Below are 27,980 nucleotides of genomic sequence, written 5' to 3'. Positions count from 1 at the left end.
CAGTAGGACTTGGTGGGTTGGGCACAGTGTGCTGTGCTAACCACATTTATTCAGCTTCAACTCAGCTTGGAGCTTGGGTGGAAAAAGCTCACATCTGCCAGCAATACACTGTGTAGATAGTCCCAGCAAATCTGCCCAAGGCCACCCAGGAGACTTAAGTTATGGCCTGGAATATTCTTCCATCCCTGTCTAATTCAGCTACAGGGAAACAAAAATTGCTGCTGAATGAAAATTATTCCACTTATAGGTTGTTAGATAAGCTTTTGGCAAATAAACCCTTCCATGCGTTTGCTGGGGAGTGGCATTTCTACACAGTTGGCAAAGTGGCTTCTTTCATTATTATAAAGTTAACTTTGTTTTTTATTAGGTTATTTCCATACGTAGTCTTCCTTTTTGTCTAGATAAGTTAACACTGGGCACTCCTGGCTGAGTCCCAAAAGAATGCAACTGAAACTTAGAGAGTAACTGCATTTCTGGCATCATTTAAGAGAGTGGAGATAGGTTCTCAGCTTTCAACCAACTAGGGGGTTTTGTTCTTTTGTTTGGGGTTTGTTTTTTTTTTTACTTTTTTATCATCCTTACTGCTTCATAAATATATCATCTTGGCTTGCTGAATGTGAGTTTACTAGCTGACTGCTAATGCTATAGTACTCTGGAACTCATTTATTGTTATTTAAAGCAAATGCCTTTATAGCACCTAAGACTGTCTCCATCAGGCAAAACTCCCATCGATATCAGTAGGAATTCTTTCCTAATTATGCAGTTTCTCCTGAATATGCACAGTGCTTGCTCTGTTATTATTTGGTTATGCATATTTCTATTTCACAATCATTGTTTTGAAGAAACCTCATAATGCACTTGCTCATAGCTTATAATAATTACACCACAGAAAATGAAAGTCTCGGTGGTATTTGGGAGGCATAATGAATAGCAGGCAAATGTTAAATATTAATGTCGAATATTCTGGTTAATTTTGGCTCTGAACTTCAGTGTTACGAGCGTTTCATTACACGATGGAACTGAAATAGAGATCTGTGTGTGTTTCAACTCTCAAGGACAGATAGGTAGGCATGTTATCAAGAGACAAAATAGTTCCATAAAAAATAGAAGTATATTGTAATTTCTGGAGTGGAATATCCCAAAATGATAGGTGCCGGAAAAGCAAATCATCCTCACTATGAACATTCCTGAAGTTCTGGAAAGCTGTCTTAGTTGTGAGTAGAAACTGCACACCAGGCGTCATGAAATGCTCTTTGTGCTTGCACATCTTCCAAGTTCTGTACTTACCCATTGATATTTTGCTGTATCTTTGATTACTATTTCTTAAAAATTGTATACTGTTGGGGTTAGTATCAAAACATCAGTTAGTCAGTATTGTTCAGTCCTGAAAACTGAAATGTATCATCTAAAGAGGCTTGATTTTGGAATCGGTAATGTTTAGCTTGTCTGCCTTCATTTTGTAAGCTTTCTTTTGTCAACACTTAAAGATTGTTTCATGGTCAAATTAATTGTTTGACATTGCCTTGTCCTTGATTGAGAAGCCAACTGTGTAATATGCTTTGAGAAAATACAAAAGGAAATGAGGGAGAGATGACTAGGAACGACAGACACCGAATGTCTTTCAGTTGACCTAAAATGAGTTTACTGTCTATTTTCCCTTCCTTCCACCCTCCCTAGATCTAAACAAGCTATAACCTGTGGGAGTTTGGGAGGGGGATGGAAGGGGGGATAGGGAAAGAGGTGTATTTTGTCCAGAAATAATACTGAATTGAACTTTTAGAAAAAGCTTTACAAATGTTTGAAGAGTCATTGCTGGGTTTGCATAGGCTTCCTAGAATGAATCATGTATCTTTCTGGAATGACAGATATTCAGACAGTGGAATAAGGCACACAGAAATTCAGAAACGTCAGATCTCTGTGGTGACTTTGAACAACAACTCTTTTCTTTATTTATTAATAAAAGGGAGAAGGTAGGAAAAAATGTCCCTAAGACCAAAGAACTCTGTCTCTCTCGAGTCTCTTGGACGAATTCTGAGCTATTCTCCTTTATGGTATCTCTGATGTCCCAGAATTATTCTTTCTTGGGTGTCTCCAGTGGACCCGGAACCAGCAGGATGATTTTGCAGAACATTTATATAAAGATTTTTTGAAAGGTTAGTTGAATTTTTTTTTTCTGTGCTGAGTGTCCCCTACAGTTTGACTAATGGGGGCATTCAGCATATACTTCAGTGGCTCTCAATTTTTAGGTTTTCTTTTCAGGTCACTAGAAGAGATTGATAAAAGAGAGCAGAAGAAAGCCAGAGGAAAGAAATAGAGAACAGCCTACTGAAATCGGCAGCAGAGAAAGATAAGATAAATAGGGCACCAAATGCTAGTGGAGACAGACTTTGTTATAGCTTTGCTTTGGAGAAAAGATCCAGCCATTTGTGTTTAGTGGAAGAAAAGCACCAAAGAATATGAATATGAAAATGGCAAGGGGAGGAAACAAACAAGAACAAAAAATCTGCAGGGAAAATTTGCCATAAAAATATTTCAATGATGACAGGATCCTGCTCTAGTAGTCACTGACATCTGCTGCTGGTGGAAGCTGAGTTCCAGCATGACTTAGAAGGCTGTATGCCTCTTGCAATGTTAGTAACTGATTTTGTATGCTTTGTATGTATAATATGTTTATCCAAGAGGGAATTTTCTAAGAGGGCATTTTACTGGTGGTGGTTAAAGAATATACGTTTAAGTTAATCTGATAGAGAGCAAATATAAAAAGTCAAGGTTTTAGAGGACAAATTACTTTTTTAAACGCAGGGAATTCAAATTATATACAGTGCAGTACACAGAAATACATGTTTATGCATAAAAAAGTTGTATAAAATATTGTTAATAAGATTTATTTACCTGCATATATCTATATAGGCACATATGTATAAAAAGTATACATCTAGTTGCTGTGGTTTCTCTTCTTCCAAATTTAGTTTTTAGATGAAACTTAGAGAAGTTGGAAACATTGAAATGGAGGGCTTGATTTACGATATTTAAAATGACAGAACATACCTGCCTTCAGGCTTCTCAATCCACTTGTATTCTTAGTACCTGGATGAGATGGAACTGGAGCAGCATGAAGCTAATTAATACAGACTTTATCCTCAAGGGCCTATCATCTACCTTCAGGCACTTGTGACCCAAAAGCAAGAAAAACCTGATAAAGTCATATTGTATTGGGTAAGTACAGGGCCTGGGTGCTCATGTGATCTGTAAAGAGCTTTTTTGAGGGGAGCTAATTTGTTCTTTGTGAGCCCACATGAACCCTTTGCTGCTATTTAATTTGGCCTTGGACAGATGAGGTTTGGGCTTTAGTCTGCAGTCTGTTAATATTCTGAAAAATGTTAATATGTATTTTTGTCTATTCTGAGAGCATACAGCTATTCTGCTTTTCATTTCGTTAATTTCCGCTATCGTCTGTGGCCTTCATGTCTAACAGCTTAGTATTCGGGATGGTCGACTACTTTTCAGTGGACAGATTTTGGAAGCAGTCAGGCTCACTGATTCCGTGCTTGTGGCATTGCAGCCTGCTGAATGTTAGTCAGCACTCAACAGCATGGTGAAGGGATGGGAACGTCGAGGGAAAATATTTTGATAGAGAGTATAATATTCGATCAGAAACAGAACAGTTCATAAGAAAGAGAAACAGGCAGTTTACCTGCTTTGAGCAGAACGTTGTTTGTGTGAAACCTTCTCTGCAGCTCTTGGATTTTGTCATTTTCTTGTGTGTCCTCTCTTTCTCGTGTGTCTTGCCTTCCACGAGGCATCCCTCTGGGTAGCAAGGTCATTTTTTCCTTCTGGAGGAAGGTACAGGATGGTACAATGTTTGGTTCAATATCTGTTTTCAAGCCTCATTTTATGACAAGCTTCTTATGCCAAAAATGGGTTGAAAAGTTAGCTCCTCCAGGACTGAACTCTGTGCTGTAGAATACCAATATTAATACTCTCCTGCCTCAGAACCAGGAGGTAATAAAACCAATCTACAGTGTTCAAGTACTGTGGTGGTGGAAGCCAATATGAGAGGAAATGTGTGCTCCTCTATCTCTGCTGCTCAACACAGGTACACCTTAGGTCTGCTGCAGGTGCTCTGGGTCCTCAGGAGCACACACAGAGTGGTGCAAATGTCCCCCAGACCCTGAAATGTGGGTAGTCATCAAGTTCATTGGCCCTGACCTGACGATGGACCCTGTAATTGCATACATAGGTGTTTATCAGGTAGATTATACAAGATTGCCTTTTTATTCTTTCCAGTGCAACTCTTGCCCTTCGTTTTGCTCTGTTACTTTTCATGTGACTGTCTATCAGCATAAGATGATAAGGCGTTAAAGAGTTCATGTCCACACGGAGAACCCTTGGTCATGCTGCTAATTTCAGCTCTTAACATTGATGAAGTAATAGCCTTAATAATCTAAAGAAACTTTTACATTGGTGCTGCTTTCAGTGGCGGAGTTGGACCAGATGACATGCAGAGGTCCTTTCCCACCTAAATTATTCTAGCATGTTATATTGGTTGCTGTGTGTGGGGATTCATATTACTTGATTTTGCTGCCTGTAGTATGTGGAAAAAGATAGATTCTCCTGGAAGGTGATTCTGAGCATAAGCTTATTTAGATGCTAAGATAATAGCTTGCAGAAGCAATTTATACATAGCCAAGGACACTACCCTCCTAGTCAAGGCACCCAGATAAATATTCCGTAGCAGGGTTAAATGCTGGTTTTGCAATAAGAGACTTAAACTTCAGTGCAGATCCATTTTTTTTATACCTAAACAGAGACTGCTGACTTCATAAAAATATGGTGTGGTTGTGTGTCCTGTAGTAGGAGCTAGAATAAAACTATGAGAGCTGACAGGAAACAGATATTGTTGAAGACATATTCCTGAAGGGCGAGCTGCTTAAATAATCAGAATAACTTTATGCAAATTATATTTATACAGAGGATACAGCTTCATGAGGGAGGGGAGTTTGGCAGTTCATAGCATAGAATAGTAAACATCAAAAAATGGCATATGAGAAGTCAAGTTTAAACTTTAAATCAGAACTTATATCTTTAGAACAGTTAATTATTCTCTGAGGAGAGAAGATGAGGGAAAAAATGGTGAAGCTCTGCACCCAAATAGTAGAGGTACTTAGCTGGCCTGTGGGAGGTCTGAATTCAGATCTTTTTCCTCTGTTTTTTATACTGATTTGTACATTTTTCATAGGTGAAATGTTTTATAAGTGTGCCTTTGTTCACTTTTAGAAATGGTTCTAAGGTTAAGTGGTGTGTGGCAGGGTCAGACTGCAAATTCATGGTACAAACATGAAAAGCTGACATGGACATGAAACACTAAGTCTTGGATTTTATCTTGTGATTGTGAACTTAAAACTGTTATTTATTTTCAAATGCTGTTAAATTCTCTTTTGGTTTTTTTGCATTTTTAACAGTATTGTTTATTGTATGCATTCTGAATATTTAATTTTCCCACTTCAACATCTGTTTAATATGCGGGTTAGAAATACCTGTATGTTTTGTAGGCTTGTAATAATTAGACACGGGGGAAAAATGCTATTCAGCCACTCAGCCCATTTGCCTGGTCTGTGTAAAAGCATTGTTTCCATGTTGGATTTGAAAAAGTAGTTTGTGATCAATAATTCAGTCAAGAAGTTTCAACTTCAGGCTTTAATTCAGCCGCGCAGATTACTCTGGCACTTTGAATATGGTCAGTACTGTTTGCGTAAGCAATACTTTAGATTGGTAGGGTTTTTCCTTAATAATGGTGTGTGGTGTAAATTGTCTTTCCATAAGCGCTTTTTTAGTAAGTTGCAATCAAATAACTGTTTATGTGGAAACCTGATGCAATGGAATTCTGACTATGTTAGAAATGCTTTTTGAAGTTGGATATATATACATATTTGGAATATTGTAGTCTCTCTAAATCATTTCCATGACAGCTGCCAGAATTTTCTTTGGGCTTGAAAAAATGTTGCAATAATCTGATGACCATTTGATTTCAGAAACTGATCCCTAATGCCTTTGTATATCTCAGTAACAAGGACCTAAACCTATGTAGTTATAAATCCACAGTTTAAATTCTTTTATGATTGTAAGTATTTTGTCTCTATTTCATTAACTTCTCAGGTTTCTTTCTGTTTATTTCTGTAATTGCTCTTCTGGGAATATTTAACTTTAAAAGCACATTGGATACAATTTTGCTTCAGTCTGAAATCTTCCTAGATTTACAATAGTTTTCATCTCTTTTAGTGAGTGTAATGTACCTTGGTCTTTTTTATAGAGACAAATGTGTGTTCAGTCTAATTCCCTGCAATCAGGAAAGGGAAAATGAAGAGACGAAAATAAATAGAGGTTTGGGGTTGTTTTGTGTTTCCTTGATCCAAATCTCATATTTTGTATGTTCCTTGATTGTATTAGTTTATTCATTTTGCCAAACAGGCTACAAAGCTGTGAATATTTATTTAGTTCGGTTCCTAATAGTTTTTCTAATAGGGAATTATTTTGGTACAATGAAAGACATTTGTAAATGAAGCAGATAAGCCCTTTGGCAGACAAGGAGTGTTTTGTTCAACACAAGAATTCTATTGTCCACTGCTTTAGTTGTCAAGTGCCTGGGGAGCCCAGGATTTATGATGATGTTACAATGGCCCTTTCAGAGCGAAGTCTAAGAAGCTGTGAGATTCCGTTCCTCTGCTTTTCAGACTTTCAAACCTTTTTATCATGCAAGGACAATGCAGGATTCAGCTGCTTCTTGGGCCACAGGACTGCCCATTTAACATCAGGCATTGTGAAATAATTACCATAGTGACAATGGGTTTGGTTTTTTTCCCCCCCTCTAACTAGGAACATTTCAAAATTGTTTGTTGCTTTGTATAAACCGACTCTGAAGCCACTCGCTTACTTTACAAAAAAACCAAACCAAAACAACAAAAAAATTCTTGTTAGGAGATTTGATTTAAAGTGCCACTGTGTCAAATCTGTTTGGAGCATTGGAACTGTTTAATGGATTTTTTTTGAGTTTTCTTGTAATTATAATTGGACTTTGAAATAGCCTTCTGTAAATACAGCAGTTCTTTTTCTTTTGGCTTTTCTCCCTTTTGTACAGGTTATAGAGTTAGTAGAACCTTATTATTGAAGCCATATTCAACTGCAGCAGAAAATAAGAAAATAGAAACATAATGTGCAGTAAAAGTAATATGTGATACCTACGTATCAATTAATCAGCTAAACTATTTCTTGTGCTATAATAATGATGGAAATAATTCAGCAACCTTAAATTACGTTTGTCATGAAAATTGGTATCTGGAGGAGTTCCCTTGCTTGATGTTAATACAAAGATTTATTTGCTTCAAATAATGATTAGTGCTACCAAAAGTATTGATTTGTAACCTCTGATGTCTGTTTAAATGCAGTGTAACTGGAAAATGGAGCCTTTACTTGACAGTTAAATTATTATTTACATGGGCACTTCACTGTCTGGTGGTCAGGTGTATGTACACAAAAAAGCTTAATAGTGTAGCAGGTCAGGCTGAGGACCAGTAGTATCTATTATCAACTATTTGCTGCTTTTAAAAGCAAAAACAGATCTTGAAAAAGTTAGACCATAGGGATATGTACGAGGATATTCTGAGAAATACTTATCTAAGCAACTTCGAGTGTCTTTGGCAAAAAGGAATCCTGAGCTGCAGAGTCATCTGTAAAGATATTGAACAAATTATCAAAATGAGAAAGTTTATTCAGTGTTCATCTTTCTTTTCATTCATTCATATGAACTGTGGATTAGTTCAAAAGGGTCCTCTATGAAAAAAGTTTATTTGCTTGCAAAATGAGCATATTTTAAAATGACATATATAGTTCATTAAAAATTGCATAAATATGTTGCATGTGTGGAGTATTTTTACAAACCAAGTGCTTTATAGTTTAGTGACTTTGTCATCACACAAGACATACGTTACTTCATAGAGCTCACCTGAGCAACATTCACTTTCTAGAAATGTGTTTTTTATTGAACGTGTATCACAATATCTTAAAATAGTGAGTTGACATATCTGCAGTCACAACTGGTAATAGAAGCCACATGATTTTATTTCTTCCTTTGATGGAGTAAGTGTGAAATATGTTTGTGTAATATTGCATTATTGAATATGTAATATTTAGTCAATGCCTATTAATTTCTCCAAGCTTTTACTACCTGCTTTCAAAGTTGTCCTGTGCTGTTGAACAATGCCTGCAAGAAAGCTGGAGAGGGACTTTTAACAAGGGCACGTAGTGATGGGACAAGGAGTAATGGCTTTAAATGAAAAAATGGTAGATTTAGCTTAGATATGAGGAAGAAATTCCTGACTCTGAGGGTGGTGAGGCATTGGAACAGGTTGCCCAGAGAAGTTGTGGGTGCCCCATCCCTGGAAGTGTTCAAGTCCAGGTTGGATGAGGCTTTGAGCAACGTGGTCTAGTGGAAGTTGTCCCTGTCCAAGGCTGGGGGTTGGAACTAGATGACCTTTAAGGTCCCTTCCAAGCCAAACTGTTCTATGATTCTATGATTTTTTGCAAGTAAAACTCAATTGTTTTAACAGGGGTGAAAAGTGGGTATAAAATGGAGGATTGATATAAATGAGGTAGCTTTGATAGTTAAATGCTGTAGAAAATCACTGATTTGGATTTATCAACCCAAGTTCCAGAGGTTATTTTGCAATAATTCCTCCTAGAAATTCTCAATTAATAAATTTGAAAGTACTTGGTAATCTAGCCTGATTTTCTTGTCTAGATGAATCCAAGTCCTAGGATTTAGTACCCACTTAAGAGTTTATCAAGGAATCAAATAAGCATCAGACATGCAGTGTCTACATCAGTACATAACAATAGAACACAATGAGTATTTCGTTTGAGTTCAATCACATTAACTATATTTTTTTCTTGTGTGGGAACATGTCCAAAACACACAGGATGATGAGGGACTGTTCTGTGAAACTGAGAATTCTTAACTTACTAATTTAAATTCAAGAAAATACTCACCTCAACTCATAAGAAAGTATAAAGCTGGCTTCTTTTTGTTTCTGCACCCTTTATTCAGACTGTGTCAACTCACTATCCCATTTATGAATGAATTTTAACCAGCAGAACAACTTTTTGTTGTGAGGTGCAGAGGCACCTCTCTCTCATTTTCTCCCTTCAAATGTCTTATCCTAGATATCTTTCCCCTACTATAGTGGTAGTTCTACTTACTAAAATAATCTACTCCCTTTTCCATCATAATGGTAAAAATACTAATTTTCTAATATGCCTTTAGAGCACTTAGAAATGTACAAAGCACATCTTGTTGGCTAATGGTATCTGCAGCTGTTACTTTTTTTCCCTACAGTGTGTCTTATATTGGATAATGTTCCCAGAACAGATTTTTCCACAGAATTCTGTTTTTTCAGGAGGTAACAAAAAAGATGTGAAGGGATTTTGATATGGCCTCCAGCATTTTAGTTATGGGAACATTCTTGCAATAGTAAGTCTGTTAAGGTAAAACCTATTTAATAATTTTCTCCTTGGAATTATGAATATTATTTAACTGCTAGTCTTTAAACTCTCTTTAGGCCATTGTGATAGTTTATAGGCTAGACTTCAGTTTTCTTTTATTATGGTACCAACATTGCATTGGATTTCAAATGAACTTTTTCATTCTTTGCAGCCAGAGCTGAAGTACTGGATAAGTGGCAGCAGAAAACTCACATCTGCATTGTCATCGTAGTCTCACTGAGTGGCATTTCAAATGTGTGGAATATGCTACATAAATTGGCAACAAGTTTCCAGTGGGTGAAGGTAAGTAGTATATCCAAACGTGTGATCTTCTGAGCGATGTCAGATATGCACAGCTAGGCTCTTGTTTCTATAGTGTCTACAATATTTGTACAATATAGGGAACATTCTGCAGTGGCTAATCCTTTGCTTGATGTGTGCTGTCAGCCAGTTGTTCTCATGCAGCACCGAGTTTATCTGTTGGTCTTGATTGTCACTTAGGAGAGCTGATGCTGTAGGACACTCGCCATCCTTCTACGTCTGTAAAGCACAGTTTGATAAGGTCCATTTTCTGGGTCACACTTGTTTAATTTCTTTTTTAAAACATTCAAGAACCTCTTGAGAACTCACAGCAATGTAGCACTGAAGTACAGAAATGTAAGAAATTTTCTAATATTTAGGCTTCCAGCTTGATTTTTATCAGTAAAAGAGATTCATAATTTTTCTTATTCTAGGCCTGCGTGAGTGATTGATTCCATATTTGGTTTACTTCTCCAGTATTTTTTGCAATACCACAGAGTTTAATAAAACCACTCAGACTTGCGTTAGAAAAAGAATTTAGTGGTGACTCTTAGGCTTCAGAGAAGGCAACTGTGGAAAGCATGGAAGTAGAGCAGTATGGAAAACTCTAGACCTAAAAATAGCTATATCTGCTGCTCTGATGCCTTTCATTTTTCATATCCTCTGTGACTTTCAGTTGTGCTATGCTGCAGCCAGTGATTCCACAGAGGTGAGAATTGTCCACTTACAGGAGTATCCATGCTTTTTTAAAATTATCACAGAAACAAATTAAATGTAATAGATAATAAATAGGTAAATACTATCATTTTTACAGAATTAAAGGCATGATCCCATCTGAATTGTCTGGGATAAAAGGTACAAAGCCAGGATATTAAAGCTCTTTGTCTAGCTGATTCATTCACAGCTTTTACATTCAGTGCACTCAAGTCCTGCTTGACAGATGCTTCATTTCTGTGGAAATGTCCTTGAATGATGATAATCTTATTTCTGGCAACCAAATGGGCCCTATACTTAAACATCCTTGTGAGCGGGTATATAGGATATGTGTTTACGGTATCCACCGACTTGTTAAGGTAGACTGTAGCAATTAGTATCAGGCTGAAACAGAGCGTATTTGACAGTGATACCAACAGCATTCAATCTAACTTAGGTGGGAAATGTGTAAGCTCCTTTGCTGCTTAGGAAGAGCTGTAGCTCAGCATGCGAGGTTCTTATCCTGTCATTTGCTAAATGTAAGGGCCAAATTTTGCAAACAATGCTAAGTTCTTGTTCTGATACAGGTTTTCAGTAGAATGAAGTTAAAAAGTGTTTGGTTTGATTGAAGGCTTCCTGAGTAGGTTTCAAATTCATATATGGGTATCAAGAAGACATAACTAAAATATCTTAACTTAGTTTTGCGTTCAATTTCTGAGTCTCCCCTCCACTAACAGTTATGTGAGTTTTCTCACCACTTTTTCAGTTCTCTTCTTCTGGCATTTTCTTGTATCTCCCTTCAAGGTTTAGTTCAGGGCTCTTTCTACTCCTCTTCTTCTTGACTTCAGAGCTACACTTCCAAGCAGATTTAATTTTTACAAATTAAAGAACTGTAAGGAATAACCTGAAAGGAATACTTGAAGGCCCATCACTCTCACCAGTATGAGAGATAAGTGCATTTAACAAACTGGGTCTCTACTCAAGTTTGGTTTTTTTTCATTTATTATCTGAGAAACTGTTGAGTCTATTTTCGTAGACTTTTTTACATTTCAGACTTCAAACAAGTAATTTCTGAAAGAAAGCTTCCTGCAGAGTGAGTGTGCGATGTTCCCTCTGGCTGGAGTGTGAAGTGCCTCCCTTCAAAAGAGGAGGAACAAGCACTGCTTTTGTTGATTATCATGTAAACCTGGGCATCCATATGCTTTTTATATTCTCTTCTCTTCTTTTGAAGGGTCTGTCTTTCTTAAATTGTTTCCAGCTGTGCCTGTTCAGGAATGCAAATTTCCTGTTATAGTATCTAGATAATCAAACAGTTGAGAAGGTAAATATTCATGGAGACAGAAAGGCACTACTGAGCTCATCTGGAACTATAACATAGGCTTGGCTACTCAGTCACACCAGAAGATGGCCAGTAGCTTCATTACGTGGGAATATCCTGACTAGAGATTTCCTTCCTATACTGCTTGGATTTTCTGTACTGAAGTTCTAGAGGGAGTGAGAATAGGCACAACAGATAAATTTCTTTTCAATTATATTACTCTGAAAAGCATTATATATCAATTATGTGTCCATGGGACCCCCAAAAAAGAATACTGCAGTATTTAAAAATCCCTCTCATATGGGATGAGAAACTTAGGTACACTTACTGGATCAGTATTGTATAATGTATACTTTGCCTCTTTCATATATAACATCCTTTTCATTATTAGTTTTTAATTCTCACATAGTGAGCCTAGACTATAATGGGGGAAACATGATATTCCTGACATACAAAATAGATCTTGGAAGGAAATTGCTGTGTAGTTTTATTTCTGCACAAATGCCACGTGGAAAGATGATTAATTTTCAGTTACTTAGAATCACCCTGTCTTATTACAGTGCTAGCACATTTAATAAGGCCTACACGTCTGAACAGGAAGTGTTACATCTCCAGTTGCTTCCTTTAACCTGTATTGTGTCTCACTTCACTTCTGTACAAGTAGCCATTTATATCGGTTTTAAGACCTGAATTTTTTAATTCTCAACTTCAACCCCCAGAAGTACAACACAAGAACAAACACCTAGTATATCTGCAGGGTTAGCTTATTGCATATATTTTTTGATGGTTGTTAGTAGTCTAAATGAAATGGGCTCATATATGAGGGCAAAAGCTTTGATTTTAGCAGGATGATGTTCCAAAGTACATCAGATCCTTAGGTTCTTCTTAAAGTAAGGCCCGAGAGTGAAATATGAAAAGTAGCAATTTGCTCGTGTCAGTATCATTTCACATAGTCTGTGTAACAAGATTGAGTGTGAATTTGTTACCTCTGCTTTCCTTGTGCTCTTCAAGAGTTGCTTGAGCTAAAACGTTTTTGGAAATATAGTTAGAATAATTATAAGACATAGATCCTTGTCAAACAGGTACCAAAGAAGAATGATTATTTTGTTATAAATTACAGAATTCTAAAAGACATCAGGTAGAGAAATATGTTCACGCTGCCCTATCTTTATAGTCTCAGTATCTCTATAGTCTCAGTACCTTATAATATAGACATTTAAGACTTTCCTGTCAGCTTTTTAATAGAAAATTATTTCTATTTATTGACTTAGTTGTTTCCAACAACAAACTATACATTTCAACAAACCTGTACCTGAACTGAAATTCTGGTCTCAGTGGCAAAAGGTTTGTTTCAGCTGAAACAACAGAGTAATCAAAGACTCGTCTCTGCATTTTCCCAGCCTGCTGGGAAATCCCAGCCCTATTAGGGCTGCAGTGTGCCCTGTGGGCTGGAGCAGCCTGGCTGGGCTAAGCCACAGGAAACTCCTGAGGTTCCCCCAAGGCATGAGATTGGCCGAAGCAAAGGAGGGACTGCTCTGCGCAAACTGCAGAAACTGGCCATAAGAGGAAAAAGGGCATTAAAAGACTGATAGATTCACTAAAAAACTCACCAAAAATCCAATCACTTGTGAGTCAAAAGAACTTCAACATTTTGTGTTTAGTTGTGAAATATGTGCTCTGATAAAATTAATTTCTGACAAAAGTTCCATGGTTATTTTAAAGGTGAGAAATGTGAACCAAAAGCTAAATCAAACTCTTTCAGGAATAATTTCGGTGGGAATTTATTGAGAAAACTGTTGTCGCCTTTAACTATAGATGTTCTCTATAGTTGATTTCTTTGGGTTTTAATAACAATAGCATTTATTAAAACACCATTGTTAACCCAAAAAGCGGGTTCATTTGCCCGGTGTGCAAAATGCCAAACTACACACAGAGTGGAGGTATTTTATTTAATTAATTTTTGTAGAAAAATTGGTGCTAGGTGGTAACCCACAAAGCTAGCACCCCGCACCAAGGCATTTCTACAGTTAAATGTGTCAGTAACAGCTAATATTCACATGCCTCAGCTAATAATTGGTTATTTTCTTTCTCTCTTCGATGTAAAGGTACAGCTCGCTTTTAATTTACCATGTGTGCTCAGAGAGTGGGGAGGTTATTGGGGGGCGTTTCCTGGCCTACGGGCCTGATTTTTAGTACGATAATGAGGATAGGCCCCCTAATGGGCACTTTGCTTTAGTTCTTACCCACATCCCAATTAGTTGTTCTCCTTGACTGTACACTTTATCATCTCGTTCTCAGCGTCTTGTGAGGCGGGACGTTTGCTTTGATCAGTCTCAGCTCTCCTCAAGGATATAGTCATAAAACAAGTGCTTCTCTATCTCTCGGTTCCCATCTCTGGCCATCAAATTCTGTTTTGCCAAGCTCACGTAGTTCATTGTTGTGGCTTAGTGGAAGATTCAAAAAATTCCATTTTCTTTAGGATATCACCATTGTGCCTCCCAGAACAAACGCACACATCCAGGGCTAGAAAAAATAAATGTAAAACTAAATTATGTGTCTTGCACATGTATATTATATATAAAAAGATTACTGCATACTCAGCCATTCAAAGTTTCCTATGCAACAAAAGCTGTCTTGAATTCCTCTCGAAAGCTAGTTTGCTCTCTCAAACATGGGCATATTCTGTATGATATAAAATAAAACAAAATGTAGTATATATAATTCTTTTGAGGTATTTAACCAAGCCAGTTACTGCCTTGTTAGTCACAGTCGAAGAAAAACTTCTTTAAAATGGCTTCAGTATCTTTCAGGAACACTTGCTAATATAACCATGCAAACATATGCCATTTCTGTGGCTTTACTAATCTGGATAAACACTAATAAAGTCACACAAGTTGTGATTGGTAAAATCTAATGTAATGCAAAGGATTTTCATGGTTTATTCCTGACAAGCTGCATTTGCAACCGTTCAGTTACTTTATTTTAAAATGGCTTTTGAATTACATTCTGGTGCTGTAGGGGAAAGCCTTTTGACAAAGGCATGACATAAACCATTTATATTGCAGCTCCATCATAGTTCCCATAGCTAAACTAGACTGGACAGTTCATTAAAAAGAAAAATTAATAGTACAAGGTTGTAGGGAAACAATAACAGATTATGACTGGCCTGTGGCAGCCCACTGAATTCATGCAGTAGAATAAAAATGATTCCCTTGTCTCATAAATGAAGGTTTGTTCCAAGGTTTTAGGCAAAGTCTATACTTCTAGTCCTTTACAGGAAAAAGCTATACAGTTTCTTGTCTATAAAAGCAATACTTTGTAATTCCTGCAGAAGATTAATACATCCTCTTTTGGGATGGAAAGCACATATTTCATTATACTTTGAATACATAATAGCAAACATAATATAAATGAGAATAGAATAGAACACACTAAACAGCTACATCAGAGAAAAAACTAACCTTCTTGGACATGGGCAGAAGCATGGAGGGGCAAAGTGAGGGCAAAATCAGGCCTCAGTCCCATCTTTTCTGATCTAAGGTAGTAACTGCTCTAGACTAGTTAAAAATCTCTGTAACTCAGTGTGGCAAAACCAAAGGATTTGTGATTCAATGGCATTTCTCTTAGGTCCTTTGCCACTACCTGTGTAACATCATATTTGATTTATCTCTTGTTTAAGGTTGTTCTTAAAGGTATAGCCAACCCTAATGGCCTCTGTCTAGATGTTACTGCATATTTTCCCAATTTCCTCAGCATTTCACCGTTTGGATTTTCTATATAATTCTGGTATGTGTGGCAAGTACACAGACTTATGCTTTAATGTTGAAATCTGAGTTTTATTATAGCAATGCTGTAAATTCCTGTCTCAGAAGATATTTCAAACAGTATGGGCTCTGGGATGCATTAACCATTTCTTTTGGCCGGTAGCCACAACCTTTTAACAAATTCAACGGGATAACAGGAGAGGCCAGAAAAGGGGAAGTCTGAGCCAGTGTAATGTTTGGTATGAAATACAGGACTGATCCTCCAGTGTATTCTCTGGTTCTGTTTATGAACATGATCTTCTTTTAGAAAAAACAGCCTAAAATACTGAAAAGTCATGGTTCTGGGATCTGATCCCCTTGTACTTTTACAGGTTTACACCTATTTCTACAAGAGAACCTGGGTACTTGGCATCCCATTCTCCCTTCTCTCCCCCCAGAACAGAAAAACAGATTATGTAACCTCAAAAGTCTGGTCACTTGGAGAGGCATCCTGGCTATCTTAGCTTAGTTTCATGCTCTAAGCTGTATTTTGTGAAAGGAGGCTCCACTGAGGCAAAAATAACCAACCAGCCAAAAGACTTTCCCTTGACCTCCTGAGTTGTTTTCATACTTTCCCTGTGGGCAACATGTATGAGTTGCAGCGTGTTGGAGAGTGGAATAGTTCTCTTAATTTTTAAAGGCAGTGTGTTTGCACAAACATTTAGCACTCACTAATGAGCTGTTCATTTCAAGCCTGGGTACTAACTGCAAACTTCACTGCTATGCTTTTCTGTTTACTTGTCCAAAGGTACCGCTTCAGTCTTCTCTCCCTCTCTGCCCTGCACGAGACAGGAGGGAACAGCCCCATCACAGGGAACAGGCTTTCAGTGATCCACAATGACTCACTCCAAGGAAAGCTCAACAAAGACTGTGTTGTGCTGTTTCACAGTAAAGCTAGTGACCCAGTGGTTACTGCTACTTTGCTGCTTGCAGGATAAACAGAATAATATAACAGTTGTGTATTCAAGAAACCTCACATCAAATGGAGTGACCTTTATTCTCCTTGTAGATCTGTAGTGATTTGATTTGCTTAAAAAGTGCTTTCGTTTAACAAATATAAAGATCAATTAAATGTTTAAGTGGGAAAACTTCCCAGCAAAGAATAGAATGATAATGGCTTTTTTAATAACTGTCAAAACCAACTTTCCTAAGCAGAGGTTGGTGCCCTGTTGGCCCAGTCATTATCCAGGTTAGTTCTGCTCCACACATACGGTTACCTCCTTCAGCACAGACTCGGTTTCCTTTAACATGAGCTCAGACATGGTTGACAACATTGTCTTTTGTTCAGCTGAACTACTTTGCCTGTGAGCGGTTACCAGGGTGTTGCATCCAGGTTTCAGACTAGGTTGCTTGAAGTCTCCATCAGTTTATTATGCTACAGCTTGTGAAGCTCATTTAGCCAAAGGAACAAAACTTATATGTAGAGCCAAGAATGTACTGATAACCTAAGTCTTAACAGTCTAACCAAAGACTTATTAGTTCGCCTGTGTTGAGCTCTTATTCAAGTTATGTACAGTTAAAAGTGATACACACAAGCTTTCTAGTATCTCCCCTTTCCCTGGTGTCACACTCACCATCAGCTGCCTCTCAGGCAGATGTCTTCAGGCAGAGATGGGGGTCGAGGGTCCTTCCATCCTGGAGCAATACAATGATGCTTCCTTCTTCCTCCTCACTCTAGAATCCACCTGGAGTCATTTTTATGTTTCCTAACACACTCCACATCTTCACACCTTGCACTTTCTTCATTGCTCTGTAGTTCCACGTTACATCCAGTTTTACTATGAATTGTGTGTTCTATGCATACTCAATATTGTCCTTTGTCCTCTGTGTTACCTCTAAAACTGGTTTTCTGCAGCTTCCAAGGTTGCATTCATTCAATGGCCAGCGAGCATTGACCTGGTGAGCAGTTTACAGCCCTGGGGCCTCCACTATTGTCTTGTACCTGGACTTCCAAACATCCTCGTATCATCACATGCCTGTCTCTATGCTGCATTTTATTTGGCAGTCATAGGTTGTTAGTTCTATATGGGATAACTAATTGTTACCGCTACTTATTCATTACAAATATATACATAAACCAGCTGTATTAGAACACACAGTCATCTAAAGCTAAGCAAAAAGCCGAAACAAATTAGGCAATAGTCACCTGGTCCTTAGATAATCTGTCACGGCCAAATATGTTAACCAAAACCAAGCCCCAGGCAGGCCAAAACAAATCCCGATGAAGCCTAACAAGTCCTAATGGGACCCAAAGCCTGTGCTGTCAGCTTTACACACAGCCTTTGGCATGTTGCAAGAATGGTAACACCATTTTACTGCCTTACAAGCTCTGAAATTTTAACAAGTTCATATTACACACAGAAAAATATTTTTTACGCTATTTAATTAAACCCCGTTATTAAATAGGCATTTAGTAAACATTCATATTAGCAATCTTATTCTTACATAATCATTCATGTCATGCATTATAGTTGGTTTTAGTTATAGCTGTGTTTACAAATAGCATAGCATAATATAAGTGCCTGCGAATGACCTTCATAATGAGTTCTTCTTGCTTGTAGTATATATTTATCATTCTTTGGGTCTGATTCTAAGCTCACTTACTGAAGCTTAAGCCAGAAGGGGTCCACAAAATTTGCAAAAAGAGTTGGTTTCTTTCTAAAATCACATTAAGCTTTTTAAGGCAATGTTTACCCTGACAGCCATTACATTTGAACAAGAAATATGTCTGTCTGTTCAGAAGGATGTTCCCAGTTCTTGGATGAATCCCCAGATCCAGTTTCTCCAGCTGGTGCCTGTCTGGTGCTTTATTCTCTCTGACCACTGGATTTTCAGGAACCTATTTTTGGCTGTAGGTGAAGTACAAATGGTACCAAATAACTCCTTTTTCTTTTGCTCACTCTTGTGAGTTTTTGAGTTGAAAACACTGTCTCTTGGTCCTTGAAGTGGAAAGAAAACATAGGCGTAGCATTGTAGAAGAGCACTACGTCACTATCCTTGGATGTGATACTGTAAAGACACCATAAGGTTTTAAAATGGTAATCCATATGGGTTAGTCATATGCAACCTTATATTATTTACCAAAGAGATTTAAAGGAAAAAGGAAGATGGGAGTGTTCCGCATTATACACAAAGAAAAACATACCTACCAAAGTTTTGCATAGGATTTTAAATTAAAAACTCCAGATTTTTTCGTAATGTGAACAAAACCAGCAAGCATTGGTATTGCATTTAAATTCTGTGAAGTCTGAGATACCAGACTAGACCAGAGAACAAGGTAGAGAGTTATGTCAGCCTGTTCTGATGGTTAAATCAGTGGATGCTACAGGTTGCTTAGCAGGTATACGGCAAATTTCCACAAATTATAGGGGAATCTTTAGCAAAGTTAAAAAAACCCTTAATCTGTGAAAAAACATGAACAAAACTCATGGTACACTCAACACACCGCAACTAACAATTTTAGCCTGACTTGTAAGTAAGAAGAAAAGTACTGATGAAATATAAAGTTATGTATTTGGAAATAATTGGAACTGTGAAAGCCTCGTTTCTCTCTATCAAAGATGATAAAATTCAGAAGTGAGAAGTATTTGATCCGATGAATTGCCATACACAGAACCTTCTTAATAGAACTATAGTAACCCCATCTCCAAAGCCACATGCTCTTGCAAACATGATATATTTGTGCTCACATGGCAAATGCCATTTTATACAATGCACTTGCTCATTAGTCTTGGGCTTTCAGTCACCTTCATCTTGTCTGCCTGCTTCTTGCTTCTAACATGGTAATTTGGGCTTCTAGTTCACCCTGGCTCTCTTGGGCTTAACACATATGGTCTTTAAAAGCTTTCTATCGATGCAACTTCCATTTTCTTTCTCTGTGCACTCCCAGGACTGTCAGCAGTCATTTTAGTTTGTTTCTTCTTTCAACCATCAAGTCAACATTTTCTTTACAAAAACTAAAAAAGTCCAAAGTTTCTAAGTGTTGAATCCTTCTTCTAATACATGTAACAAGTACCAATGTATTTAGAAAGATTATGTTTGGTGACAGACTCTCTCATCTCTCTTTACCCTAATAGTTCCTTTTCCAGAAAAAACATAATTACTCCAAGAGCAATTTATTTAATTACCATTATGAGAGACTTCAAAGGAAATTGGCTGGATTGAAATAGTGATATCACCCTGGCAACTTTTTGAAAAGAACATTTTGATAGAAAATATGCTGAATGTAATGTGGAAATTGCTTAATGTGAAAAAAAAAATGCCTAATCCTATTCCTTTGACTGAAGCGTTGAGTCTTTTTTATGTGTGTGTGTGTGTATAAATATACACGTGTGTTAATTCTTTTTATTATTTTTATTAGCATCTATTTTTCTTCTGTGGATAATTTCTTTCCCCTGACCTTGCCTTTTATTAAGGTCCTTTTATCCAAATATTATACTATTGTTAATCCAGCAGTTCTACCATGTGTCAGGTTGTCTTTCTTTTTCACAACTTCATTTTTAAGTAATGCTTCACTGGTCTTCATTAGGGAGAAAACTAACTGTTACTGATTTGGAAGCTAAAGCTTTACCTGGGTGGACACACATTCACTCACACTCAGGTACTTTTATACTGTCCCGTTGGTTAAAAAAGACATTGTCAATCTAAAATGCAAATATATGCCACAAGTCCTGCTATTGCACTCTTAAGGTCAAGACTTGCCCTTGACATCAGAGAAATGGTGGCAAAAGGTAGAGTATGTATAGTTCCAAAACATATAATGCACTTCCAGTGTATACCTAATTATACCTGATTCATAGCTTCAGCTATGAATAATACTAATCTAATTAGACAAACGCCTATTTTTGCCAATTTCTCAGGGTGAGCTTTCTGTGGAACATCAGTTTCTGAAACTAGGGCTTTTATGCAAGAACAGCTAAAGGTTCAAGTTGTTTAAATTTTGCCTCTTTTGCATTATATCATTGCGCCAAACATCATTCCAACCTTAGTAAGGCACAGCCTTAAAACTGTTGTTGATAATGGTTTCTATCAGAACAGAAATGTTTTGTCACTATCATCTGTAATTACAGGTCAGAAATAGGGCCAATCCATAGTCTCTGGGATGTATTAGTGTTTCATATGATCAGTTAGAAATATGTAATAAACAGGTTTAACTCAAAATTAATTATGTTCATGTAAAATATACTAAAGTACTTCCCTGCTTTTGCAAATGTACCATTTGCATGAAAAACAAAGTTTAATTGTAAGCTGACAAGCCTGTCTTTTTTTGTGCTATTTATATGCTTAGCATCTGATTGCATCACCTTAGCACCTCTTGTTCCATTTTTGGTTTTGTATCGTAATATTGGGAATTACTTTTACTCCTTATAACTCTGGAACACTGAAAATACAGATAGTTCCTCTGATTTGTGCTCAGAGCAAGTCAGGCTGCACAGGAAGCTGAAGGGAAGGTTGTAACTAATGAAGGTAGTGTTTTCTTCGTGTTTGTGTGTTTGTTTTTTAGTTTAAATGGAAATATTCTATGGTGACTACTTACCATGAGACATCTCAGAAGACACTCATGCAAATATGTTTTAATTATAATTTTGTCATTTAATACATTGTAAATAATAATAACTTAAATTTGCAGTTTTGGTCCTTTCAGCTATAACCTCCCATTAGGTGCTTAAACAGTGATGGTCTCCTTTGTAAAAGCTATTGATGCAGTATTAGGAATGTGTTTGAATATTCTAATGTTATTTTCTCATGCTATCGAGCAAAAATAGGTCTCTTCACAGACAATCTCTGCCTATGAAAAAATCATTGATTCAATTGTTCATTAAAAAAATCTCAAAGTGGCTTTTATGCTCTTTATGGAAGAAGTTTGCACTAAACTAGAACAGTTAAGCAAACTATCTTTAGTTTGCTAACAGTAAAGCAAACCATCAGAAAGTACCTTTCCCTCTGCAGCTCCAAGAAAGCTGAGAAAAGGAGAAGGCTCTTTGATTAGAAATTAATCTCTCACCTTTCTGTCTTTCTTCAGCAAAAGTATTTGAAAAGGAAAGAGACTCTTAGTAATTTACTAACTATAATAAATAAATAATATATATATTATATATAATATAATAAATAAATAAAGATAAGTGTTGCAGAGAATCTAATTACGTGAACCTCTCTAAATGAGAATCACAATGGTTGCTAGACTTAAACAAACTGCTCTCAGGATGGTTTGCATGTGCTTCCAAAGAAGCCATCTTTTATCAGAAACTTTCCGACTTGAGAGAGACCAAACTGAAGGGGACCAGGGGAGGAAGTAGTCCAGTAGAATTATATTCAAAGTGGAAAAATGTTTTGTAGAGAAACACATTGGTCATATAATGGCACACAGGATGCTATAATAGTTTGGCGTTTCAGCAGCACTGCTGAAGCTGCCTCTAGAAATGAAGCTGTAAGTGCAATACCACAGATTCAGTTTAGATTTCTGATTGCGTGCAGGCTGTCAGCCCTTCAGCAAGAGATTATAGATCAGAACAAAAATGGATTGCTTTTTGGAATTCCTTCTGGTTTGGTTTGGTAGCTGAACAGGCCTGCCTATAGTCATTAGCTTTTGATAGGTTTTCAGTTATCACCCTATAGTCTTTACTTTCTGTCTCATTTTTGGCATGAACCAAAAAGGCTATCAGTCACAGCACAAGTGTTGTTTAGCCATTCATATGTATAAATCGTTGGAGAAAAAAATGTTCAGGATTGGCTTAGCATGTAAGTATAGCATTAGTAGTTGGAAGTAAGTTGACTTTAGTCGTCATTTATTTCCTCCTCTGGGTGTCATTTATAGCAGCTTACTAATAGCGAGCTATATTGAAACGAGCATGGACATAGGCTGCAGCTATATTGGCCTTTGAGTATACAGGAAATCATGAGAATTCCAGTTTGTCTGAGATGCACAAAAACACAATTACTATTTAAAATAAACTCTACCAAGAGCTTAGTCATTACTTCAAATGACTCTATCCATCACCATGTTCTTTAATAAGACTACCTTTCTTATGCTAGTTGTTTCCCTGTAGAGTATATGCTTAAAAACAGACAGCCTCTGTCACATTTATCTTAAGTGGATCTCCCCAGGGCAGCAAGTAAATGTAAAACTCTGTTTACAGCCATTTTTCATTTCCCAAGCCTTTTAATATCACTCTCTCAGGCTTATTTCTATGCCATTCACTTCATAATGTACTAAGTTGCCTTCCTACTTTCTACTGCTTTGTATGAGGTACACCAAATAGCAATTTCACTCTTCTTGAATGAGTACAAACTAAATCAAAGCCTGGTGAAAATACTTTCCTTCCATGATGATTTCAGAGGTGGATATTGAGGGATATATCACATCATCTTAGTCAGGAGGTTATTTTTCTTCCTCTTTCCTGCAAAATGACTTCTGTTTTCAAAGAGCCATCATTTTATGGTTTTGTCTATGGTTTCCTAATACTGAGTCTCAAAGCTGCTACAGGAAAATATGGTTACATTTCAAAAACTATTCTTTGGAGCAGCTGGAGATTATTGGCTTTAAACATCTCAGTAATGCAATACAGCGTTATAAAACATAATTTAAAAATGCAAAGGATTAAGATTTCCTTTCATAGGTTCCTACAGAACCCAGAATAGGATTCTACAAAACTTACTTAGCATTTTTAAGGCAATTTCTATTGCTGAAGATGAAAATCGCCCGTTCTGTAAAGATTTTATTTATGTATTTAGTACATACAAATCTTGCCATGACCTAGAATCCCTCTGTAGTAGGATACCCCTAGAATCTTGTCTGTTTGCACACCATATATAAAGTTATGTATATGCTTAGCTCTGCAGAACCGCAACCTCAGGTTACAATCCTTTACAGTTGTATTGTGCTCCCATGCAAAACAACGGAATATGAATTGGGGGGTATGAGGTTCTCATTATTCAGTGGAATCATGATTATTCTTCTTTTCCAAAATATCTTTAAATATGAAAAACTTCCTTTTCTGGCCTAAGTACTTTTGTCTCATAAGACTAATTATGTTTTGTGAATGACACAAACCACTTTATATCCATTTGCATTCAGATGAGGGTTATTTGCTGTTCGCTCCAGTGAGACCTGAAATGTGCTTCAATAAGAAGAGAGATTCAGTGTTTCAGAAGAGGTCACAGGCAGTTAGTTGCTGGTGGTCTGTTTTAGAATTACACATTGGGAAAAATGGATTTAGCAGTTACATATACAACATGAATATCTTTTCCCGTATTAGAGATCAGAGCTCATAATTTAAACAAAATGTTTTACATTAGACTACTGTATGTTGGCCTTTAATGCTTGATTCCCATTAGATACGTATATACATGGCTAGTCTCATGGGGTTAGTCATATTCATGAAGTCGATTTGCTGGGTGTGGAGTCTTTCAGTTTTTAATTTTCCTATTTTGTATGTGATGAGTAAGGGCCATGGTCCTGGCACTTAGAGAGGGAACTCTGCTGGTGTATGAATAGAGCTCTATGTCCCAAAGCTGCCCTGGGAGAAGGGGTTCTTTTGAGAAAGCGAAAATCCATCTCCTAATGGGATGATTTCCTGGTTGGAAAGATATGCATAAAACCCTTAACTGCTGGGGTGCAGCTGAAAGTTAAAAAATCTGATATTGTCTTGTCTTCCAGTTCAGCTCACTCCATTTCAAGTAGAATTTGCAAATGATGATACACCAGTGTTGCATCTTTCTCAATGCTGCATATCACGTAAGTAGCTCTATCAAGGAAAAATCAGACATACTCTTTCCAGTGGAAAAATGCAGTAATCCTAACTCTAGTCTTGTCCAAATTTAGGGTACCTAGAATCTTACTGAAAATTTGGCATTTTTCAGGACTAAATGATTTATTTTAAGAGCTGGCTTTGCTGTATGTGTCATGCAAACTAGATAGGCTGTATAGCAGATCTTGATATGTTGCGTAACATTATTTTATGTAAATGAAATGAGATGCCTTCTTTTCCACAAGTTCATTGTACAGTGAGTCTAAGCTAAAAACTATTCAGAGATTGGTCTGATAATGCAGAACAGTTTAAAATCAAGAAATAATTGAGAGAATTCGGTTAAACGTTGAAGGTGCTGATTCTTAGTATCTTATCTTGTTTCATAAACAAAGGGGAACGGGCTATTCCTCTACCTTTACGTACCATTTTCTTGAAATGAGTCAAGGAGGAGAACAAAGTTTTGTTAAACAGGAAAAGTTAAATTAAAACCAAATGCTAGGTTATCAGGATGTGTGAAACTTACTTGTTAGGGCTGAATAGCTTTCTGCAGCAAGAACTAGTTTCCTTCAAAAATATTTTCATATTAATTCATACACATTTTTTGAAAGTACTTAGGCATCAGGTATTTGAATACAGCAATCTACAAAAGGACAAAAATACATGCCGGGCTGAACTCCTGCATTCACACTGCTATGCATACATTCACCAATGCACATGAGTAATGAAACAGTTGTGCACAGAAGCATTCCACATCCCTGAATTAATGTATTTTTTAAAAAACTCCTATAGCAGTTAAATTCATGATATGCCCTAAAGATTAACCAATATGAGCTTAGCAGGACTTGACTGATTATTTGATCTGGAAATCTTTTTCCTACCTTCTTTGCATGTGAACTGCTCAATTTTCATGATTACAGTATTCAGGGAAGAAAGTCTCTTAGCTAACCATTTAAGTTAAACCATGGAGTATGAGCCCTGAGGCTGCTTAGAACAGCCCTATCCCAAAAGCAGAAAAATGCCCGGGTTCTTGTTAGTTTTGGTAGACCTGATTACATGGAGGAGAGGCCCCTGCAAAGCTGGGTGCATTGCCTGGCCTCAACAGGTCCCTCCCTGCCTCCACGGGCAGCAGAGGGCTCAGCCAGCTGCGCCGGCCTCTCCATCCTTATGCCCAAAACTGAGGCACTCTGAACTCCAGAACTAATATGATCCAATATTTATTCTGTCGTTAAAAAACTATTCATTTCCTTGTCGGACGATAAAATTATTGCGAAATAAATCATTCGTCTTTTCAGCTAATTCTAATTACAGCTAAAATTGCATTTGGACCGGGAATTTGCTATATTTACTTGATACTTTTGCAAAACATTTCAGAACATAATCAACCATTATTATATTGCTGCACTGTGCTCTTGACTGGTTTCTGCCAAGCGTATTCCTCAGAACAATTGCTATTTTAATGTATCATCCAGAAGTTATGGCCTAGACAAATCAGAAAAATTGTTCAGTCTAGTATAATTTGGCATGTGGTCATTTAATAGCACACAGGAAGTCAGCATGAATGTTTGGGATTATTTTTGCTATAAATATAATGAAAGAAATTTAAAATTGGCTAGACTTCACTTCCGTGACTGGTCTTGTCATTAAAATAATCTTTGCTGGCTCTTTATTTTTGTCTACCAGTCATCTATAAGCAGTCATTCAAAACTGTGCGTGAAGTTTTGTAGAGCGGACTGACTTTTTCTCTCAGCTTGTTAGAGTAAGGATAACCCCGTAACACCACCTCCCGACTGTGCTGCGCTGTATGTTGACAGTCTCTGCACTTTGCGGTCTCTCAGTGCGAGGGTGCACAAGGAGAGCGCAGCTGATGCTTTGCGGAGCAGTCAAGGCCCTGGCTCCACTCCACGCCATAGTCTGTGGGCATGGTTATATCATTTTTCAGGTAGATAGATGTGTACTTTATTAGTTGAATAGCATATTTCCGTTAGGAATATTGATGGATTTTATTTCCTAATGGTAGAAGAATAGACTTTTCTTATGTTAAAATTGAAACTTATTAGCTTTGCATTTCCAGAACAACTACAAGTACAAAACATAGACATATTATCTGTGTAGCTGGAAGTGCCTCGAAGGCATGGTCTAACAATTATTTAGGGAGACCTGTTATTTCCATGCAAACATTTTGTGTGTATACCTCACCATGTGTGTTGTCTTTCAGAGCGTGGACTAGATATTGTTTTAACATTTCTCGGTTCTACATACCTTGACTGATTAACTTACATGGGCAGCATTTGGGAGTCTCACTGTGTTCATGTGCCTGTCTGATGTGATGTGACCTTGTGTGGTGGCTGGTTAACTCTTGTTTTTCCTTTATCCCTGACAGAGCTATTATTCAGTACCACAACTGCCAACATTTCTTTATATGCAGTTAAAATATGTTAATGGAATTCTCCCTTTTGAGAAAAAGTACATCTTCGTTCCAACCTGGCATCCGCTACATTTAAGGAAATGGGAAGCAGATTTTTTTACAGATTTCTTAGTAAAACTTAGGATTTCAAAATTTTATGTTGCGCAATTCTAAGCAATGATGGAAAAAATCAGGATGCTGCAGTTTGGTCAACTGCCGCTGACATTTGCTTTGCTGCAGTTAAGGAAAATAATCTATGTGCAGAAATAACAATAACGTTGGGGATATCTCTAAGATTGTGATTATATTTTTTTAAATACTAGAAACAATCACAGCAAATTATTCTGACAGTTCACTAGCTGTGTAGCATTGTCTGAATAAAAATGCTGCACGCAGAGAATTTGCAGACACCCACCAGAGCAGCAGTCCAGTCAGCTGCGGCAACTGCCATCCTCAGATCCGTGCTCCATGCTTACAGGATTATGAGGTATTTTTCCACAATAGAAAAGGAATTACTTTATAAATTGCTTAGCTGGTTTTCCATATTTCCTGTTTGAAGAAATAGGAAGCTCTAGGCTTACAGCAGCTGAGCTAACATTAAAATGTTTGAAAGGTTTTAACTATGTTCTTTTGGAAAAAAGAGAGAAAAAAAGGACTTCTTTCTTGTTAATAATACTGCTTCATTTTTTAATGAAGTTTATTTTAGCTTTAACTTAAGAGTACCTTGTGCACTTTGCCTTTTAGGAAGAAAGGAGTTTATAAAAAGCCAAACGATAGCGGTTTTGAATTTAAGTAATTTCATAGACTTCAGTGGAACCCTGTTGATTTATTTTATTAGCTTTTGTTATGCTGATAGGAGTGAGAGGGCTTATTACTGTGGTAGCCACTATGTAACTGAACAGAAAGTGTGAACTTCAGGAAGGGAGAAGGCGAGAGGGGCATGAGGAGGCCAGGGAGACCTTATTGCCCGCAGCTCTAGCTTTAATTGCAGCCTATCTAGCAATAGGTCACTTACTAAAAAGCCAACTTGCTATTACTAGCATGGAGTCCTTTCACATTATAACTCAAACCAGAAGAAATTACCATAAACAGCCTTAGTGATTTTTTTTTTTAGCCCAAGCAGCAGATGAGAGAGAATAGTTTTCTTTATCTTGAAGACATGTAGCTTTATTGCTTCCTCT

At 37.1% G+C, this 27,980-nt stretch overlaps 1 protein-coding gene across 7 annotated transcripts in view; it reads left to right on the top strand.

Annotated features, from left to right (window-relative positions):
* The window catches only part of CDH11 (cadherin 11), an 83,343-nt gene that overhangs the window by 30,845 nt on the left and 24,518 nt on the right, over positions 1-27,980 (top strand). For 3 of the 7 annotated variants that reach the window (XM_075101339.1, XM_075101341.1, XM_075101344.1), the window contains one exon: positions 9,707-9,837. The exons of 1 other annotated variant lie outside the window; for it this stretch is intronic. The gene's annotated coding sequence lies outside the window, so the exon portion shown is untranslated. Of the gene's footprint in view, positions 1-9,706; positions 9,838-24,304; positions 24,383-27,980 lie in introns of all 7 variants that reach the window. 3 more of the 7 variants (XM_075101340.1, XM_075101345.1, XM_075101342.1) reach the window with 2 other exon arrangements.

The sequence above is a fragment of the Phalacrocorax aristotelis genome, chromosome 8, assembly GCF_949628215.1.
Source record: "Phalacrocorax aristotelis chromosome 8, bGulAri2.1, whole genome shotgun sequence".
Classification (NCBI taxonomy): domain Eukaryota; kingdom Metazoa; phylum Chordata; class Aves; order Suliformes; family Phalacrocoracidae; genus Phalacrocorax; species Phalacrocorax aristotelis.
The sequence above is the reverse complement of the archived record's forward strand: the minus strand, read 5'-3'. Positions and strand labels throughout refer to the sequence as shown.